General features: G+C 31.8%; 1 long non-coding RNA gene across 2 annotated transcripts; it reads right to left on the bottom strand.

Annotated features, from left to right (window-relative positions):
* Positions 1-386: 386 nt before the first annotated feature.
* Positions 387-22,217, bottom strand: LOC127703230 (uncharacterized). Of its 2 annotated transcripts, none has more exons than XR_007982831.1 (3): positions 22,140-22,217; positions 1,931-2,012; positions 387-622 (listed from the first exon to the last, which is right to left on the bottom strand). It is a non-coding gene; the product is annotated as an uncharacterized LOC127703230 (long non-coding RNA). The 2 variants fall into 2 exon arrangements; XR_007982830.1 differs by lacking the exon at positions 22,140-22,217 and adding an exon at positions 2,546-2,577.
* Positions 22,218-23,027: the final 810 nt, after the last annotated feature.

The following is a 23,027-nucleotide window of genomic DNA, read 5'->3' as shown; positions in this document are numbered from 1 at the left end:
GATTATATATGAAAAAGGAAATTGCGCACTTTCAATCACGAGCTGTACACTTATACATATTTTTGTAGATGTGATAATGAGATCTCTGCAACACGCTGCATTGAAATATCAGTTTGGTTAAAATATGATAAAAAAAATTTGCCAAATTCAACTTTGCTTGACGAAACTAGTACATTTGCCTCTAATTGCAAACAGTGACAATAAGCAGAGTGGTATAAAAAACAAACAATAACAAAATCCTTTAAAGAAATTCCTTTGCCAGACAACGAATCAAACTTTCTGATATATTAGCGTTAAAGGTTTAATTAAAATGAGAAAACAATACTTATGATAAAATCATGAGTATATACACCAGTAGAACAAAGAAAAATGAATAAACATCCTGATAATTTAAAAATTTATTTGAAAATATCTTTCTGTTCTTTGAAACCAATATTCCACCATATTCCAGATGTTCACTTATTATCCAAACAAGTTGTCAAAAGCGTCCTCTATAGCATCCCCAGCTTTTGAAAGTCATGAGTCAATTTTATCTACAGAACTTTTAAAGCCGTCTTCAATGTCATCGCCTAAACCTTCAAAATGATCTTCCCAGTCATCAAAATCTAGGCTCTTCTCATTCCTTCAATGATGTTATAAACAAAGTGTTAATTAGATCAATTACAGTTTTATCAGTTGTAACTTATAGTGATCAAAATAGTACAATGTAATTCCTAATCTTAGAAATATATTTAATCTGGATAATTTACCTTTATTTTAACAAAATTAAAGTACACTTCTTTCAGTACTTAAAACTGGCCTGCATGACATAAGCAAAACTGTTATTGCTTTCATCGCATTGTCTCAGGTTATTTGTATCAATGAGCGTTCACAAGCATGCTTTTCTGCAGCTATTTTATTTTTAATACTCGCAATGCTTTATGTATTTTTCTTAGCCCAAACTTTTTAGTCCCTGTATTGGGTTATCACTTAATGTTTGAGACCGTACGATCACCCGAAGAAGATCATGTACTCTCCCTTTCTTCAACGCATTTATTTACATCATTGTATCACCACAGGAATAGTTGAAGGTTTACAATACAACATAATAAATTATGTGCCTGTTCAAAGCCAGGAGACTAGGCCAATGTCGCCTTCGTATTATATATATTTTTTTTTCTTTCATTTTTTTAATATCAAAATCATGTTATAGTCGATTGCTTTCTTACTCTTTGAATGTTTGGTTATTATTGAAAACTTAAACAGACCTGTAGAAGTCGAATTACTGATCATGTTATAAATGATGGACAGATACTGCAACGGCAATCGTATTATATTTCCTTATTTTTGAATCGGATAAAGGAAAGATATTGAGTTGGTGTAATAATTCAACAATCGTATGTTGTTCATCTTAAAACACAATGTACACCATATCACATAAAAAGAAAATCAGAAACGATCGAATATCGTAATATAAATCTTGTATTTAAGTATTACCTTACACAATACGTATGAGGGTGTGGATGCCATCATGGGGGTTTACAGAATACAGAATAATGGGCAAAAATATAAAGAATAGAGAAAAATGGACCAAAAAAATAAATAATAGAGAATAATGAGATACTGAAATATAATGAATAGAGAATAATGGGCACAAATTATAAAGAAAAGAGAAAAATTGCATAAAAAATAAAGAATACAGAAATGAAGGACTCCCATTCAGACCCTCACGTATGGGCATTTTCGTTAAAGCCATACAAAGAGAAGAGGCGTGAATTTTCAATAAATATCCATAGTTATATGAGGTAATGGATTTGTCAATATTTTTAACCGAATAGCTGATATGACAATATATAGAGCAGATTGTTATCATTAAAGGGTAACAAAATGCTCTATTATCCTCCAAGGTATATGTTATTTATATAAAATATCAAACTTTTAATCATTTTACCTGTTTTGATTTGAAATGTGTCTACACTCAAACAAACAAATAGTTACAAGTCCTAATGTCAGTATAAACAGTTTCATTTTATCTGAAATTATAAAACAAAATGATTGTTTATAAAAAAAATAAAACCTCAGGCTGCATTAGAATTAAAAGAGATGCGGAAAATACCAAATAGATAGATAGTCAATCTCATGTCGAAAACGCACTGACAATGCCATGGCATAAAACGAAAAACGACCAAGACAAGCAACAGTTTACAAAACACAACATACTAAACTTAAAACTGAGCAACACGAACCCCATAAAAAAACGGGGGGGGGGGGGGGGGGGCGGAATGGGTGATCTCAGGAGTTCCGGAAGGGTTACCAGATTCCTATTGTTTAAAAGTATGCGTCAAGATAGGGCAAAGTATTAAAAGATATAAACAGAAAAAGGACAGAAAAAATTATTAAAAGACAACAGACAAAAAGTATATTAAAAGTAGTCCAAAAACAGTCATAACAAAAAATACTAAATATTAAGCAACAAAACACTCATAACAAATTGAAGAGGAACTCAAGTGCCATAAAAAAGACAACATTTGATTTTTCACGATACAGATATAACAATTGTACTTACTTGTATTAGTCCGGCGTTAGCGTACAATATTCAGTGCGATTACACTTTATATACCTGCATGAATATGTCCGTTCTCCAATTTACTTTAATAACTTAATTATAATAGTTTAATGTTACAATTTTCTGTACTTATTTTACCGTTTGGCTGTAATTGATGGTGATTATGTCCACTCTGATAGGTATATTATTAGGATGATAAAATTTCATTTTATATTTCTAACAATGACAATTTTATTATCCTAATAATATACCTTAACACAGATTTCAACTTTTTTCGCAAAGTGTCTGCAAATGTAGGAAACATATTCTATAAATGCATTCCCTTCGAATTTTGCATTCGTATGCGTATAAAAAGGGCTTTATTCAATACTTTCGAAAAAAAAGCATATTAAGATAAGAAGAATTAAAATTGATTAATAAAATATAAAAAAAATATATCACTAATTCACATGCTGCATCTATTTTATAAATGTATATATACGTAAGACAAAATCGGTTTCATGGGATGATTGAATGAAATGTTTATGTTTTGAAATATTTTCAAGAGAATGTGTTAAGTAAAGGTCATTCAAACAATTGGTCGAAAAATTTAGTTCTTAATATTATTATCCATAAATTATGATGTTCAGATAATTAAACTGGTCGAAAAATTTAGTACTTAATACTATTATCTATAAATCATGATGTTCAGATAATTAAACTTAATCATCGCAATAAGTTAACATTACACACAATTTCGTGTCTAAATCATGCCTTTAAAATATCTTTGAATGTTCATAAACAGGACAATTACGTCATTCTACTCACTTGTTATAAAGGGGAGATACCATGGCTAAAATGAGAAAAATGACCTTTCTTAACACAATATGAGACCTTTTTTAAACATCCATTCATTGACCTTATTTATAATCTATTATTGATTTTCAATTCCAATTTTATTTGCAAAATGAATTGAAGGGGCATTAGCTACGATTTAGACAAAAATATAAAATACGATTCTTTTTGTTTCAAGTATAAGTAAAAGCGGAATTTTTAAACAATATTTCGTTATAAGCAGTCAGTTTGGCCCAAACAAGCTAATGTATTATTGACTTGCAAGTCAATAATTTAACCTCATTGAATACGTATTCATGTGACCTTCAATTTAACCCCTTATCTAGAGATGGGTTAAGCATGTATTAGGCGTGTTCAGAAAGAGAAAAGGAAAAGAATGTCAACATTGAAAGTGAAGCAATGGTGAACCATTTGGTTGACTGATTAGATCCACAAAAAATCATTCTAACAGGTATACACGATGTTAGACATATTGTTTTAAACTATAATATGAAATCAAACAGACCTAGAAAAATCCAATTGCACGTGCTCGCTATCTATTTATATTTATATTTATGTTTATGTCGGGTTATATGACCGTCGGCAGTCTTCGGAGGTCATCTCGGTGTGGTTAATTAGATGGCATCTAGACTAAAATACACACGGAATGCTGATACATATTCAAGACAACGGGAAAGGGAAAAGTGAAGATATCTAAATTACCATTCAGAAAGAAATGTATGTGCAAAGTGACTTTTGAATCCATTTTGGTTGTAAACAATTTCTTGGTAACAGGGACTTATCATTTTAAACCTGGGAGAGGGCTGGTCAAAATTTAAGGGGGTCAAATTATTTCTTTTATATTGAAAAAACTTTTAAAAAAAAAATCTATTTAACAAAACTAATTAGATGGGTTAACCTTTTTCTGCAAGATTTGAAAAAAAACTTGGGTAAACTTATCGTCTCCAGTAATTGTTATTGTATGTATTGCTTCATGGCTATTGGTACTTTACGGAACGGAACGGAGCGGAACGGAATTTCATTTAAGGTATCCATAGGGGGCATCTATCAAAATTTCGAAAAATCTTTAAAGCAATACAAACTTTAAATTATGCTGTTTACAGTTTTCAATATACAAATAACACAATTGTATACTAAATCTCATCTTCATATGTAAAATGTGTAATAATGCATAACATCGGGAAATATCCTGTAGATATATATGCATGTCCTGAAAAATTATCATGGCAGGTCAGAGAAAAAAGTCATACTCCTTTCATTCATTATAATATCTAAGAAGACAGACCTCCCGTTGTCCTTTCCGGCGATGATTAGAAACATTGATTCTGATTTTAACTTTTGAAATTTGTTATTCCGTTCCGTTCCGTTCCGCAAAGTACCAATTGCTCTAAGGAATTGGTATTTAACGGAATCAACGGAAACAGACATCTTTGTAAAAGACGGTATGATTCATTTTTTTTTTTGGTCTTATATCACTTTGTCAGTTCACTGTTAACTGTGTGTTTACCCAGAATCAGAATCAATATTAATCATCGTAGGAAAGCACGACGGGATGTCTTGTCTTCTTAGATATAATTACGAATGAAAGGAGTAACACTTTTTGTCTGAGTTGCCTATTTCATATAAATTATTGATCCGGTTATTAAATGCATATCTTAAACACTTACCCCTCATTTAAAAAAAGAGGTGTAAGACAAAAAAAATGAATCATACCGTCTTTTACATAGATTTCTGTTTCCGTTAATTCCGTTAAATACCAATTCCTCAGAGCAATTGGTACTTTGCAGAACGGAACGAAACGGAATAACAAGTTTAGAAAGTTAAAATCAGAATCAATGTTTCTAATCATCGTCGGAAAGGACGAAGGGATGTCTTGTCTTCTTTGATATAATTACGAATGAAAGGAATAATACTTTTTGTTTGACTTGTCTATTTCATATAAATGATTGATCCAGTTATTGAATGAGGTATAAGACCCAAAAAAAAAAATGAATCATAGCGTCTTTTACATAGATGTCTGTTTCCGTTGATTCCGTTAAATACCAACTCCTCAGAGCAATTTGGACTTTGCGGAACGGAACGGAACGGAACGGAATAACAAATTTAAAAAGTAAAATTCAGATTCAATGTTTCTAATCATTGCCGGAAAGGACTACGGGAGGTCTTGTTTTCTTAGATATCATACTAGTAATGAATGAAAGGAGTAAAACTTGTTTTCTCTGACCTGCCAATGCGTCAAATTCATGATAATTTATCAAGACATGAATGTACATTTACAGGATATTTTCCGATGTTATAAATTATTACACATTTTACATATGAAGATGAGATTTAGTATACAATTGTGTTATCTGTATATTGAAAACCGTAAACAGCAAAATTTAAAGTTTGTTTTTTTTTTAAGATTTTTCGCAATTTTGATAGATGCCCCCTATGGATACCTTAAATGAAATTCCGTTCCGTTCCGTAAAGTACCAATAGCCTAAAAAAAACCTTCAAAGAGTTGTTGTTAGGGTTAATAATGTGCAGAGAGTGTTGCACTTCCCTTTAATGAGACCGGGGATTTAACATCCCCATTCTGACTGGACGTTGCTGCAAATCAGATAACATAAGTCTGTGTCCACACTTTTTCGTATCAAAAATAAGATTGAGTTGCAAACTACTATCCACCAGAGACCAACTGATCCAGATCTAAGCAACTATAGGTCATCGTATTGCATTAAATGATGATCAAAAACCATATCGCTGAGCTGTTTAAAGTCTGAGTTTGACTAAATTCTCAGCTGATTACATTAACCAGAATGTCATCTATTAAAAAATTATATTAGATAGAAAGATCATATTCCAATTTTTAATCGTTCCATTTCATTTTCAAGTTGACATGCATGAGCCAAAACTTTTCCTACTTTTTACTTATTTAATTATTCTATCTAGTTATAATTCATATATAGAAAGCATTCGCATATAATATTCAATAATTCATGATTGTTTTATATAACACTTACAATAATAGCAAAGTGATTTTAAGTTTGCTATTGAAAAGTTAAATGAGGCAATTATTATACATGAGTGTAAATAAAAACCGACAGATCCATTAACTAAATAGCTTTATGTTTAACATTAATACATGGTGACATGAAGGGGGTACCTGAATGGAATAGTATTCAACAACACAATCAAACCACAGGAAAATCCCAAATGTTATATGTACACGATTTCATGTCTATATTAGAAAACAAAGGATATGGGGTATCCATCTATGACACAAAATCAGTCCATGGACAGCAAAAAAACACACAAAAAGCAAAAGAACAGTGCTTTAATTACTGTTCTTCATCTCAAATTCACATCGGGGACTTTTTTCTATGTCTTTTCTCATGAAGGGAATATCTATTTCTTCCAATGGAAATTGTCGAGGTAATACAATATGCATGGAATTAAAAAAGAAAACATTGTCCCAAATCAGAAACATCGTCAATATAGCTGTCGTATGTCATATCTTTATATTTTTCGTTATTTCGAGAATTGATTGTTTATGGCACATCTTTGATTGTTTTTGTTAAAATATTTCCAAACTTTAATAGACTTGGTGCAATCTAGAGTTGGCATATTGTATAGAAAATGGTCAGTTGTTGAAGACTTGTGATGTCCTCTAGGTGTTATTTGGTTATTTTTGTAGTTGAGATGCTATTTCATTTTAGTTTTCCCTAAATCTCTTCATTATTCATTTATTCATGTATTTCAAGGTAATGTTATAATGTACAGTGATTTTAATCGATGCACACGTTGACTAATGTTGTTTTATCTTGCTATTTTCATTTCAGGAAAGTTATTTTTCCTTGTTGAGTACGTAAATAATGTACCTTATTTATGTGTTTTAGGCTGGGGTATAATAGGTCTTATCATTCATGGTATATTGTGCATTGCATTATTTATGTACTGGGAAATAAAATTTTTATTCATGCACCCATATTTCGGAAGAAAAAAATTCTGTTTGAGGAATTAACAATCAGGAAGAAGGGTGCAGACACTCGCCTAAACCGTCTAAACATATGCTTGTCATGAATGTAATCCCTTTAAATACGCAAAATAACCAGTAAAAAAAAACAACAAAAAAGCTATAAATCAATATAGTAATATAATTGATAAGAAAACATGACCTTGTGTATATAAAAATACGGAAATGTGGTATGATTGCCAATGTAACCATTTTCCACGAGAGACTAAATGAAATAGAAGTGAACAACTATAGGTCACCATACTGCGTTTAACAATTAGCAAAACCCATACCGCATAGTCTGCTTTAAAAGGTCCCGAAATATAGTCTTTTTCAATGGAAAGCATTTTCCACATTAGCCCGGCTATCAGACAAGACAGATTTAAAAGCGGCATCCCAACAACACAATCAAACCACAGGAAAATCCCAAATATTTCATGATATGGCTTTTTTTTAGAAAGGGAATGACTATCTCATCCAATGGAAAATTGTCTATGTAAAACAATATGCAGGCAAATAAAAAAACGTGAAAAAGAAAACATGTTTCATTTGCCTTTCCCAAGTCAGAAACATCGTCAGTATTTTTCGTATTGCATAACTTAATGTTTAACCCCTTCCGCATTTTTGCGCCTGTCCAAAGTCAGGAGCCTCTGGCCTTTTTTTTTTAAATTTTAGTTCATTTATATGTTTCGGAGTTTATTGTGACGTCCATTTTCACGGAACTAGTACACGTTTTGGTACAGGGGCCAGCTGTAGTCCGCCATCGGGTGCGGGATTTTCTCACTGTGTAGAAGACCCATTTGTGGCCTTGGGCGATTTTCTGCTCTTTGGTCGGGTTGTTGTCTCTTTGACACATTCCCCATTTCCATTCTCAATTTTATAATTATTTGGAGGGATCTGTATTGATGACAGATCTTTGGTTCTTTTTTTTAAACTTATTCACAACTTAAAGTCGGGTCGATTTAGAGTTTGACATATTGTATAGATACATGGCTATTGTTGAAGACTAATGTTACCCTGTAGATGTCATTTGGTTATTTTTGTCAATGGGTTGCTGTCTAATTAAGGTATTTTCCACATCTCTTCATTATCCATTTATTAAAGTATATGCAATAATGAAGACAGTTATTTTGTTAGATGCACACCTTGACTTATGTTGTTCTATGTTTTTTACATAAAAACATTTCCATTTAAGCAAAGTAATGTGTCCTAATTGATTAAATAACGTACCATTATATGTGTTTTAGGCCGGGATATTATCGATCCTTTTATTCATGGTATATTGTGTATTGCATAATTTATATTAGGGGAAATCTATCTATGTATCAATATTTGAGAATTATAATATTTCTGATTTAGGAATTACAAATCAGAATGAAGGGTGCAGATACTCGCCTAAACTGTCTGAAGCTATACTTGTCAAAAATGTAATCCCTGAAACAAACTAACAAATAAAAAAAAAAAACAGATACATGCATTAACATGTATAACAAAATCAGAGAAAAAGTTATACATTTAATCAATATATTCTTGTCTTTCATTTTTGCTTATGTACTTTGTCTGTATAGTGTATGTATATGCCATTTTGTTTTTCTTTGTTGAAATAGTTATTTGTTTTTATAGTGAATCAGATTAAGATTAAGATTATAAAACAATGTTGACTGCTGTATCCCAATTTGTGACATTTTTACCTATAATGTCTGTTTGTTTTGTTCACACATTGTTGTCAATATAATGGAATTCTATGCGACTGTCATACACAGTGAGAGGTTTAGCTAGCTATAAAACCAGGTTTAATCCACCATTTCTACATACGGAAATGCGTGTACCAAGTCAGGAATATGACAGTTGTTTTCCATTCGTTTAATCAGTTTGAGCTTTTGATATTGCCATTTGATATAAGGCCTTCCGTTTTGAATTTTCCTTGGAGTTTGGTATTTTTGGAATATTTACTTTTTATATGATTGATATAAAATGTTTTGGGTATAGCTACTGATGCTTTCGAAAAGGGGAAGAGACAAAATGTGCTGTTTTCCTTTCATTCACATGGTAAAAATATTAGGCTCACAATTTTGTACGCCAGACGCTATTTTCTCCTTGAAAAGATTTTGCAGTGACTCTCGAATGAAAAAGATAAAAAGGCTAAACAAAGCTTGAAGTTAAAGAGCATTTAGGAACAAAAATACCGAAAGGTTTTGCCAAACAACTAAGGTAATCTATATCATAAAAATATCTATTATAGGTCATAAGTTTTAAATTTATAAAATATTTTGGTTTTATGGCAATCTAACAGGGTTTTTCATATCAGGCCTAATTTTGTATAATTTTGTATATGTTATTTTCGAAGCAAGTTCAAGTCACTTGTTTTAAAAAAGTTGAGGAAAAAATGCATGATATGAATTTCATTGCAAATATTGTTATTAGTTTTGAAAAATGAACAAAATCTACGGGTGGAAAATGAGTAAAAATGACCTTAAATTCAACAAAAACAATCTTACTTTGAGCCTTTCCCAAATTTTTTACTGTACTAATTATGAATAAATAAAAAATGATGTAAAACAATTTAAATATTCAATTTTGCACATATAAAAGTTTTGATTGAGAGAAAATCATTTGCAAATATATAACTTCCGAATAAGTACGATTTTATTACTTTTACAAAAAAATGTTATCAAGAGTGATGGCATTCTTCACAAGATAATGAAAAGAAAATTTATTATGATAAGAAGCTGTTGCAGCGGGTTGTGTTCCATAAGATAGCTCGATTACTTGCAACTAATCTTGCTTATGTTAGAAGGCCCTTAATTAAGGTGTAATGTGCCATAAGGATACATCACACTTTGCATTAATGTCAATTTGGCAAAAATGTGAAAAAAATATTCCAGAGAAATTCACGGTTGTCTGACATCTTATTAGCTGCTTGTGCACATATTTGATGAACAAATTCTGATATTATGAGCTCACAGAGAGATTATTTTGATGTGAAGTGAAGACGGAATTAAGTTTGCTGTTGAATTGCTATCACAACGAACATCAAGTTTAAAGAAGATCTTTTGACTCTGGGAGGACTGTAAAAGAGTTCTTGTTGAAAACCAAACGGACAATATTAACATTGGATAAGATAAACATAAAAATGAATCAGAAGCTGTAAATATTATAACTATCCTTTAATTGATTACTATTGAAAGTGCAATTGATTACTATTGAAAGTGCAATTGATTACTATTGAAAGTGCATCCCGATCGAATTTTATCTACATGTACCAGTAATTCACAGTTAGCAAAGTAAATAAGTAAAAGGAGATTGGATGGGGGTAAAGGCAGCAGCCAAGCGTCAAAAGTTTCACAAAATAAAGACATTGGTGATACATGTATATCCTTTGTTTGTATTATTTAGGCTGCTATATACTGATTACATTGACAGGTGTTTATAAAAGACATGAAATCGGGGCCTTTTATAGCTGATTATGCGGTTTTTACTCATTGTCGACCTATAGTTGTTAATTTCTATGTCAGTTGGTCTCTTGTGGAGAGTCGTCTCATAGGCAATCATACCATATCTTATTTTTATATCTACGTCAGGCTCTAAATTGAACTGCATTTTTAAATGAAAATTTTGAATAAATTTAACAGAAACAATCAAAGATCTGCTATTTATCAATTAGCAATAAGTACACTAATTGAACCTCATCCTTTTGGTTTAAAACATTTCTCCGTCATTATTAACCACGAAGGCGAAAATAGAAAATTGTTCATAGTAAAACGTTCGAAAGTATTACATGTATTAAAAGTATTTGATTTCATTTAAAAAGTAATCGAAGGAACTTCTCGCCAGCAGGTATAAAGTTGAAAGGAGATTCTTACCAGATTTATTTATTGCTTCCCGAAGACAAATATTTGCCACTGGACATTAAGTTTACAGAAATTAATCAATCACGATTTGGTGGCTTAACTTGTGACCATGAAGTGTCTTTGCAATAATATTTATTTTTTATGCCCCACCTACGATAGTAGAGGGGCATTATGTTTTTCGGTCTCTGCGTCCGTTCGTTCGTCCGTCCGTCCATCCGTCTGTCCCGCTTCAAGTTCAGGTTTTTGGTCAAGGTAGTTTTGATGAAGTTGAAGTCCAATCAACTTGAAACTTAGTACACAGGTTCCTTATGATATGATCTTTCTAATTTTAATGCCAAATTAGAGTTTTGGCCTAAATTTCACGGTCCACTGAACATAGAAAATGATAGTGCGAGTAGGGCATCCGTGTACTATGGACACTTTCTTGTTTTATTCTCTAATTGCAATTGTTAATTGTTCTGTAATCTAAAAAAATCTATAGTGGAACAATGATTAAAAGGTTCTTAAATGTGCCTGTATCTCAATAACTAAATCAGCAGATTTAAAAAGTAATAAGTGATGATCAATTTATGCATGTCATACATGTAAACGTATGTTTAAGCTTTCAAACATATCCCTACCTATAACTTATTTACTAGATGTCTACTAGAAATCTATACATCTAAACATACAATTTGTTTTTAAAGAAAACAAAAACGGAAAATTTTACGGTTAAGACTTAGGAATCATATTTAAATCAATTATGTTCCCTCATGCGTGTAATTACATTAATCTTGTTAGCGCACATGAAGAAAAGGCGATGCGGATTGTTTCTCAATGGAACAGTACCAAACATATTGTTGATTGTAAGTAGCTTTTAATGTGTTGTTTTATTTCTGTTAAAAATTTAGGATCTGTTCAATAGGGAAATGTATATTTGTATCTAACAATATAATTGCTTCATGTTTCATGTCATGCAGGCGTTTTCCTGGACTGTTCATGGCACTAGTAGTGGGACATTTCATGGCCAGAGCAATATGTGCCATCTATGTACCAGAAAACACGATAAATGACAATTCAGCCATCAGCTCTACTTACTGATGCGAACGATACCAATGTTCATTTGTTTTTCTTGGCCAGATCTCCATTCATCATGCTAGAAGTTTTTGAGAAAATGTTTTATTCTTGAAAAAAAACATCTATCAAATGTATAGAAATTAAAGTACATGTTTGCTATATAGGAAAAGGCTATGAATTTAAAGGCTAGAAAGTTCAAATACTCATAACTTGATATTGTCTTAATATTTAGTTTCATCAGACACTGAACAAAATGTCAGCAGATATGCAGATGACAGAGTTGGAAAGGCTACATACCAGTTAGGGAGCTACCATTTGATTTTTATGGGGGGGGGGGGGGGGGGGGGGGGGGGGCTAGGATGAAATTTGAAAAAAATAGGCAGGACAGGAGTTTTGAGTAAAAAAAAGGCAGGATGAGATTATTTGCAAAAAAAAAAGGCAGGATGACAATTGATGTAATAAAAAAAATCAGGATAAACTAAAAAAAAAAGGCAGGACCAAAAAGAGTGAAAAATAAAAAGGCAGGACCAAATAGAGGGGAAAATAAAAAGGCAGGAAATTTTTTTTCATCCTAGCCCCCCCATAAAAATCAAATGGTAGCTCCCTTAAAGAAACGTATCAAGATTCACACCGCAAGTAAAATCTACTAATAGAAAATCTGTGAAGGTTATGTAGAACTGGAAAATATCCTGTGTGTTATTGTCAGAATGAAGCTCCCAATTACACGAATTTCATTAGTTTGATATTATTCAAAAATTTCAATAACTAAGAAAACAGGTAAAGAACTTCACAAATTAAAGGCATCAATGCCTCATACCTGTTTAAAAAATCAGTTATCAGATCTGACATGATGCTTCAAACAGATAGTTTCTGAAAGTGAAATTGAGTTTGTGAGGGAAACGGGATACTTGCTAACCAGTAACAGTATGCAATAAATGATAGATCATGTGTTTTAGTTGTGCATATACAATGATAACTTCAAAACAAGAAATAAAAATGAATACTCATAGAATGCAGGAATAAAGGTATGGCTATATGAATGTGTGAACTGCTAATTAAAAAAATGCAATGGATTCGGGTAAGTCTTAATGTTTGAAAACAAACCAATATGCAAATATTTTGTAATTTACATTGAATAAAATAACTTAAATGGGTCTCCAAAACTAGGCCATCCAATAAAATTTATGTTAAACTGGCATGGGCAAAGTGTTATGCACTCTAAATCTCATAAGAATTTAGTGAGTACAAACGAAATTGTGATAACGGACATTACATACTTGTACTGACTGAATTATTCTAAGAAGATTAACATTTTTCTAATTTGTTAGTATTTAGTGATTTTATAAAAAAAAAATTATTCAACAAAAATGACTGTTTCAAGTTAATAGATATCTTCTTTGTCGATTTATAATTACAGGTTGATTGAGAACAAAATTAAATGATGAACACAGTTAACTGCTCAACTGCTTAAACTATTTGAGCTGGTAGTATTCTTTGGTGTACTAATTTGAAACGGAAAATATTATTGTTAAACCCCTATTATAGTGTCAGTTGGTCATAACCACCCAAAAGATGAGTTCAGTTGTAAGATACAATTTATTTTATTAACCAATCATGGTGCCCACAATTTGAGCTATACAATCAAATGAATTACAAACTAAAGCACAGTAAATGATTAGAATGATTAGAGTATTTCAGAATAAGGACATTCCAATTCAATATTATTTTTATGATTTTAATATCTCCAGGTTGTTGTCAGTGGTGTCCTTTAAAAAAAAGGGATTTTTTCTATTTTTAGAGCAAAAACAAATTAAATATCTCATTTCATTTTTCATATTTTATGTTTTTCCTTTTTCTAACTAATTTATAACATGTATACTAGCATATAAATTTGTTAAAGACCTGACATTAATATATTACATTTCATGGAATGCACTTCATTTGATGAACTTAAATTTAATTGAATGAAAATTATGCTTTAATTTTGTTTTATTTATTATTAAGGTAGGATGCAATATTGGAAAAATTACTTTACATGAACTTCTGTATGACTATCATTTTATCAACAAAAGTATGTTTTTTGTTGGAAAATGTAGCCAGTGCGTAGTGTCCGTAAACATCAGCATTTTGTTTACTTCTAATTATCTAGAGTAATTCGAAGGATTTTAGTTTCAAAAATATATATCCCCTGTTTGTTTTAGTGTATAGCACTTCCTTTGTTTAGACAAGTTTAAGGTTTTACTTCAGATTTGAAATGAAATATTTGCCCGACTTTGGCTATAATTTTTTTTGTTTGATCAGCTCTTAAATTTTTGAATAAATTTTGAATTTTGAAATATTTTAGCCTCCAGCATCACTGAAGAGACATTAATTGTCGAAATGCGCATCTGGTTCAGTTAAATTAGCATCGTTAATGTTATAAGTTTCATTCATGTCAACAATGATCACTGGTGTTAAACTGATCGTCGTAACTGCAGTTATCACGATCCCAATATGGCGGAGTTAGAAATAGGTAAAATCGTTTTCTGCTAATTTCTCCATGTAAACGTGTTGTTTTCAAGAATTACTCAGCCGCGAGGTTGATCTGTACGGTATTGTTGTGTTGTGTGTTCTTAATATCATATATGACCTCGTTACCAAAATAATAGCCATCGAAAAATAAAGGAAAATAATCGTAACTCAATGAAATTTGTTTGATATGATAATTGTAACTAGACTATCAGATAGTCGTAATTTAGACTTGACAATAGTAACTTATCAGTGATAATCGTAACTTTAACTGTTGATGGGCACGGCGACTATATCTAAATTTTGTTTAAAAGTTTGATAATGAGACGAGAATTAGTGAATAATTGGTAATTTCTCGTCTCATTATCTTAATCTAATTTACTTTTTGCTTTTCAGATTTAGTCTATATATTTTACAAGCTCAAATTTACGGTAAATGTTTAATGTATAAAATATCTGTACCAAGTCAGGACTATGACAGTTGTTTTCCATTCGTTTGATGTGTTTGAGCTTTTGATTTTGCCAATAGTTAAGGGACTTTCCGTTTTGAATTTTCCTTGGAGTTCGGTATTTTTGTTGTATTACTTTTTGTATACTCAAAGAAGAATTCGAAGAAGAAGATAAATTCCTTAATTTAAATAATTTTCAAAATTTTGTAACAGCAAGTTGCAATCAAACAATATCCGTATTTGCATGCCAGTAACGACGTATTAACGACGTGGCTAGTGATACTATCGGCCACTAACAGTCCATCAGAAATTACACTAACGCTAGCATTTGTACTGCACCAGATGACAAGTAATGTCTCTAGATCTTCAGTGATGGTAGATGCAAAAAGACTAGTACAAACGCTAAAGAGTTGGTAAAGCCGAAAAAGGACATGATGGAAAACCAAATTTTGAACAAGGAATTGTAGCTTTGCATGAAGGAGATATATTCCTTAATTCGAAATGATTATCAAAATTTCATTACAGCAAATTTCAATCAAACAATATCCGTATTCGAATTCCAGTATTGAAGTTTCTAAACATAGCATTAACCGTACCATGTTATTGCACAATTAATTTATGTAAATGATTTCTCATATTTTATGTCGCCAATAAAAAACATATCTTTTTTTAAATGCCAGTACATAAATAGTGGCTACTAAGCAGGTTATATACCCGGGGACTGGTAGTCCACTAACAGAGGTATCGACCCAGTGGTAGTAATAACATTGACGGTAACAATTTCTCTACAATAGCTGCGCTTTTGCCTATTAATGCTGAGCGTGAAAAAATGGATGCCCTTGATGACAGCAGATATAAGAAGGCTAATCAAAAGATAAAATAGAGCATACTAAAAGAATAAGAACATTGGAGATAAAAGAGATGCTACTACGTAAAAAGAACTGAAGAGCAAAACCCAGTGAGAAATGAGAAAGGCGTTTTAGAACTACACAGAATACATAGTAACACGAAGTAGTGAAGTTGACATCAGTACTGGCTGCATGAAACGATTTGGATCTATATAAAGCATAAACGATCAGATTGGAGTAATATACAACAAATATAAGAATAGTAGCATTACTACAATACGATTCATCAGACGAAACTCATATCATAAATGCACAGTTTAAAAAAGCAATCTCGGGTAAAAAAAAAGACCTAAATGAAACAAAAACCCAGACAATTTAGGTCAGCATAAAAACGCAACTGCCACCGGACTGCATAATCGTCCATAGTCTACTTATCCACAAGCTACATCACTATGGAATGACATGGAATACAAACAACTGGATCAATAGTTTTCTTTGGGTTTTATGTAGTTCGATTTTTTTTTATCAAACTGATTACTTTGTATAATAAAAATAAAGTAGGTCATTTGACAAGTATGGTACTTTTGTCCAAATAGTAACAATCATCAAAATCCTGTAAATATATGTCTAATACCTTTTTTTGCAGTGTTAATAATCATCAGTTCATAGTCCTCATTCTCAAATTAATTGAGTAACCTTTACCAATTTTAAGTACACTCCATGTAAGTATTTCGATCCTTTTTTTTTTTTTTTAAGTTATTTTAAAAGGTTATAAATTCAACATTGCAATTATGGTTTTGAATATTGTTTTAATCAGTTCTTACATTGATTTTGTTATAAATAAATTAAAACATAACTAAATATTTATCCCTATGTTAAACAGTTTTAACACCTATGGTCCTATATCCAGCCGATGCTTATATTTTGGTATTGCACAAGGTCATGTTTTTCTCAGATTGTTTTTGACCTTTTACAATAAATCCAATTATTTTTTATAGTTTGTTCTTATGTTGTGCTCTTACATCACAATCGCAGGTAAGGTGAGGAGAGCCCTCAAAAACATGTTTAACCCTGCTACAATCTGAATGCGCATGTCCCAAGTCAGGAACCTGTAATTTAGTGGAAGTCGGTAGCTTTCTCTATGAGTTTTGCACATTGTTGAAGACCATACAATGACCTGTAGTTGCTTACATCTACGCATTTAGGCTCTGGTGGATGGTTGTCTCGTTGATAATCATACCACATCTTTTTAGTTTTATTTCTAAAAGTTAAATAACTAATTATATTCGTTTCTAATTTATTTCTATACATATATTTATAAACAATTTTAATTCATGCTTATAAAGTGATCAAATCTGTGTTGAAAAGATTGCAAAAGTTGTGTGCATAATAATTTCATACCATATTTTAGACGTCCATTGAGGTATGGCGGTGAACAAAAAATGATACAGCACTATCGCGTTCGTTGTTATTATGACGCAATCTTTTTATCAAATATTCCGTTAGCAAAGGTTACTGATAGAAATCAGTTACTATTATCATTGAAATATTTTACAGTTACGATTATATTTCCAGTTATTTGTCCACAAGTTACGATTATCTTCTTTTGGAATTACGATTATCTTCTTTTGAAGTTACGATTATCTTCCTTAAATTTTCGATGGCTATTATTTTTGTAACGAGGCCGTATATGATATTAAGAAGACACACACAACAATACCGTACAGATCAACCTCGCGGCGGAGTAATTCTTGAAAACAACACGTTTACACGGAGAAATTAGTAGGAGAAAACGATTTTACCTATTTTTACCTCCGCCATATTGGGATCGTGGTAACTGCAGTTACGACGATCAGTTTAACACTAGTGATTGATATTACCATTAATTACATATGTATAATTACAATCCAGCAGAATTCGGTTGTTAAAAAATGTTAGCATTGAAACTAAAATTTGTAAATTTGATTTTTTACCTATGAAAAGTAATCCATATACAGTTAATTATTACACTTAAGATCAGTGCAATCTTACTAATTCCATCATTGTGTTTGATCCAAATAACTATGCTTATTTAATTGGTCTGCATTATCGGTGAATGCGAGTGATTAAACTCCTGGTGGTTTTCAAAGAAGTGTTTTCCTTACTGAAACGATATGATACGTGTACATGTCTATGATGATGTTTCCTCCAAATTAAACTTGACATTTGTCATTTGTAAAGTTTTGGGTATTATCTGTTCGTGTCTAGCCGTGGCTTTTAAATAATGAGTCATAATGCGTCATTGCCATCCATGTTACCACCTAAATGTACGGCTACATCATCACTCGATAAGGCATTTTGAACTTATACTAGATGAGCTGTTCAAATTATAAAGCCTTTTAAGCTTTAAATGCTCCAAAACATTTTATGTATATGTTTTAATTCTCAAAATTTTCCTTGTGATAAAGCTTGCTGATGGTAAGTCCAGAGTACATAATATCATGTACATTGAAATTGGTGAACTAGGTATTTTATAGTATATGTTATAAATCATGTTAGTACCGAAGCATTGACTACTGATGTGAATAATGATACCATCAGGAACTAACAGTTCGCCATCTATAGTATCGACCAGTGCTACCAAATGAAATGAATAATTTATAATTTTTGGGCGTCCGAAAGGCCTCTCTGGATTTACCTTAATTCGGAACGCTCAAACCTTAACATTTGAAAACCAGGTATGCGTTGATATCATGTAACATTAATAGCTATAAGTCATCACATATTTAAGCAAAAATGGATTTCAATGAAACGTTCAACGATTTCTTCAACTTGATTGAACTGTTAACTACCTTTCAAAGTTGGACGTTTTGTATGAACACATACCTATTGTTCGAGAATGCACGTTTAACTCGAGTATGTTTTATATGTGATTTGGGTTGTTGGGTTGCTGTTACAATGAAAGGCATCCAAAGATCACCTTTCATTCATAGTTGTTTCTATTTCACTTGACAAAAATATTATGCCCCATTTTGTCAGACGTCATAATTACGGTCAACTCTGCATGTACTATAAACTACTCTGACCTTGTGGAAGACAGAAGCAACTTTTGGCTATGTATACATAAAGTATAAGGGCAAACGACATTCAAATTAATTATATATTAGTTCTGATGTTTCATCACTTTTTAGTAATACAGATAAGGGATTTGATAAAACCTTTACAACCGTGACTGATATCGATGACGTGACGTCATACAGGTAAGGGGTATGATAAAGCTTTTGTAACCGTGACTGATATCGATATCATCACGGATGTTTGATACAGCACGATTACCATTGATTGTGTTACACATACAATTTACCTGTATTCACTACTAAGTATATAATAATGTAGATTAGCGTACGAACTTAAAGATCATAAAAGTTCATATATGAGTTAAATATAAGATATAAAGTTATTTTGATTTTTAAGTAAATATATACCCTAGAGAACTGTCGAGGGCCTTACATTAAACAGTCTACAGATTAAAATTAGAAATGCTGTTTGATCACATGTCGACGTTATTCACATAATCGTCTATACAAATATCCCATCTCATTCTAAAAAAAAAACAGTAAAATTGTCTTAAAAAAACTGCAAAAAAAACCTTTACATTATCAAGGATAAATATAAATGAGGTCAATGCAAGATAGACATGTAAACCTTACAGTCAAACCATAAACCAAATATAGTTAGCATATTGATTATAGCATTTGCAAAACAGACCTGATACAAATATTAAACATTGATCAATGAACTATAAAAGTGAGGTCAAGGTCAGACGAATACTGCCAGACAACATGTACAACTTACAATAGTTCCAAATACCAAATACAGTAACCTTTGCTTATGGTATCTGAGAAATAGACCAAACCTAAAAAGTTACCGAATTAGACTATTTACCGGATTTGTAATAACATAAGCAACACGACGGGTGCCACATGTGGAGCAGGATCTGCTTACCCTTCCGGAGCACCTGAGATCACCCCCAGTTTTTGGTGGAGTTCGGTGTTGCTTAGTCTTTAGTTTTCTATGTTGTGTCATCTGTACTATTATTTGTCTGTTTGTCTTTTTATTTTTGGCCATGGCGTTGTCAGTTTGTTTTCGATTTATGAGTTTGACTGTCCCTCTAATATCTTTCGTCCCTCTTTTAACATTGTCCAATGATTCATGAAAAAGGTCACGGTCAAATGAAACTTGCAAAACGGACATGCACACCTTACAATCATTTCATACACCAAATACAGTTGATATATTGCTTACAGTTTATACAAAATAGACAAAACAAAGACAAAATTACATTGACCAATGAGCCATGAAAATGATGTCAACCTTGATCAGTGATCCATGAAATGAGGTCTAGGTCAGGTGAACCCTATCTGACGGATATGTAGGCCTTACAAGGATCCCATATACAAAATATAGTTATCCTATTACTGATAATATTTTACATGACAAAAACTTTGTAACATAAGGCATGTGCATACAAGGCATGAAACATCCTGGTGTTCTACCTTATGAAAGCTAAAGCTTTATAAAAGTAGTTTACGTCGAAGCCGATGCAGCCGGATAGTAATCTTTATGTCTTGCATTCTGCGACTAAAGTCACAGTGGAGACAAACATGTATGCGCCAACACATACAACCATTTAAGCCCCAGTATACAGTCAAACTAAGGAAGCAATACATAGGCAGAGGTTTTATATTTGATTTTTTTTCTGTTCATTGCTCTTTATATAGTTACATAACAAAGTTAGTTAAACATATTCTAAGGCAGCGATAACATTAAATCAAAGGCAGGGATAACTACCATACATCCAGTCTTTATATATTAAAATATCTAAATGTAACAACATGGTGTTTTACATCTACTTTTTCAAATGCAATGAGTATAAAAATGTTATAATGTCACAATCAATAATCGATTGGAATGTCATTTTTATTAGATTATATTAATCTTTTGCAGTATACACATTATTACCACCAATCATTTCAGAACAAAAATTATCAGAAATTTACAAAATGTTGATGAAAGTGACATTTGAAAGAAGATTAATCCGGGAAGCTTGAATTTAGTGTTTATTGTTTAACAACGAATATATTCTGAACGGATGCGTGAAGTATAACAGGTAACTGCTCATGTTTAATAAACAATTCTATTAAAAGGTAGAAAAATTACTGAATTTAAGTTTCTCTGAACTATTATTTTTAGAATTTAGCATCTAAGAGTATAATAGAACACAAAAAAACATTTATAGTTTGCTGCACATATGTAAAGACATGTATATTTTTGTGGAACACATTGATGTTAGAAGGGAATTTTTCCGCAATGGGATTAACTTGCCTCATATTGACTGAATATATAAGAATACAACCTACTCTGCTTATAAATTGGAGACTCACCTAGGGTTAACCCCGCCGCATTTTTGCGCCTGTCCCAAGTCAGGAGCCTCTGGCCTTTGTTAGTCTTGTATCATTTTTTTTTTAGTTTCTTGTGTATAATTTGGAGTTTAGTATGACGTCCATTATCACTGAACTAGTATACATATTTGTTTAGGGGCCAGCTGAAGGACGCCTCCGGGTGCAGGAGTTTCTCGCTGCATTGAAGACCCATTGGTGGCCTTCGTCTGTTGTCTGCTCTATGGTCGGGTTGTTGTCTCTTTGACACATTCCACATTTCCATTCTCAATTTTATTATGTGGATTTCCACTCTCCAACTTTGTAGACTAGAATAGTATTCATGACTAAAATCTCCTTTTTGTTGCCTAGCTTAGCTTATATAGCTAAACATTTGTTTTGTTCACAATTTCTCTCTATCTTCTAAAGTTTTTGTCCAAAACACATAAAAAAGTAAAAAAATCATCATTTAAAGGCAGTAACCTATAAAAACTGACAACTGACAAATTTATCTACTTGTTTGCTGGTCTGTTTGCAGATCATGCTTGCAGATCATTTTTCTTTTTTACAGTTTCTTTAAGAGCTTGAAATATTGTCTATTGTTGATTACTGTATTTTGCTTCATAGATGATTACCTTTGGTTAGTTTCGTCGTTGAGTTGCTGGCTCATTGACACTTTGCCGACATCTCTTTTTATTCATATATACCAAGGCCTAAAATACATGCAAACGATATTGCGATATTTACTCATGTACATTCCTAACAAAGAAAATATATTGTCTAAATTATTGTATTGTGTTGATGAGGTTGAAGTATATAATTTTGAGGTTTCTTGTACAGATTGTTACATGCTATCTCTCGTTTTGAATTTGTATGCAACACTTGCCATTTAACATAATCAAAGGACGTGCATAGTATAACGTGCATAATTCCCATTAAATACCTAATTATAAGTCATTCAAACTGTCAAACAGAGAATTTCCGACGAGCTTTTGCAAATAAAGTACAGACAGCTTCCTCAAATTGACTTTCACTACCCCTATAAGAAATTTAGCCAAACTTGGCCACAGTCATCATTAGGGTATCTAGTTTACAAAAATGTGTTCGTTGACCCCGCCTGCCAACCAAGATAGCCGACATGGCTAAAAATAGAACATAGGAGTAAAATACAATTTTTGTCTTTTATTTTGAAAACCGTTATAAATAGAGAAAATCCGACGTAACAAAAATGTTCAGAATGTTGAGCTCTACCAATTGGCCATATCCGTCAAAACTGTCAGACGACTTCTTATAGGAATTTTTTTTTATTTTTGCCCACAGTTGTGAAAACTATAATAGATAAAGAGAAACTGTAACTTGCAGAAATGACCAGCAAGACAAGTTCTACAAATAAGTCTGCATGATCCGAATCGTCAGTCGACTCGTTATTGGAGTTATTGCCCTTTGATGACAATTTTTACCATTTTTTTGCGTTTTTGCCTTATCTCTTAAAAATTATGATAGATAGATAGAACTTAAATAAA

The sequence above is a fragment of the Mytilus californianus genome, unplaced genomic scaffold (genome assembly GCF_021869535.1).
Source record: "Mytilus californianus isolate M0D057914Y unplaced genomic scaffold, xbMytCali1.0.p SCAF_5, whole genome shotgun sequence".
NCBI classification, from domain to species: Eukaryota; Metazoa; Mollusca; class Bivalvia; order Mytilida; family Mytilidae; genus Mytilus; species Mytilus californianus.
Note: the sequence above shows the minus strand (reverse complement) of the source record. Positions and strands in the feature narration are given on the sequence as shown.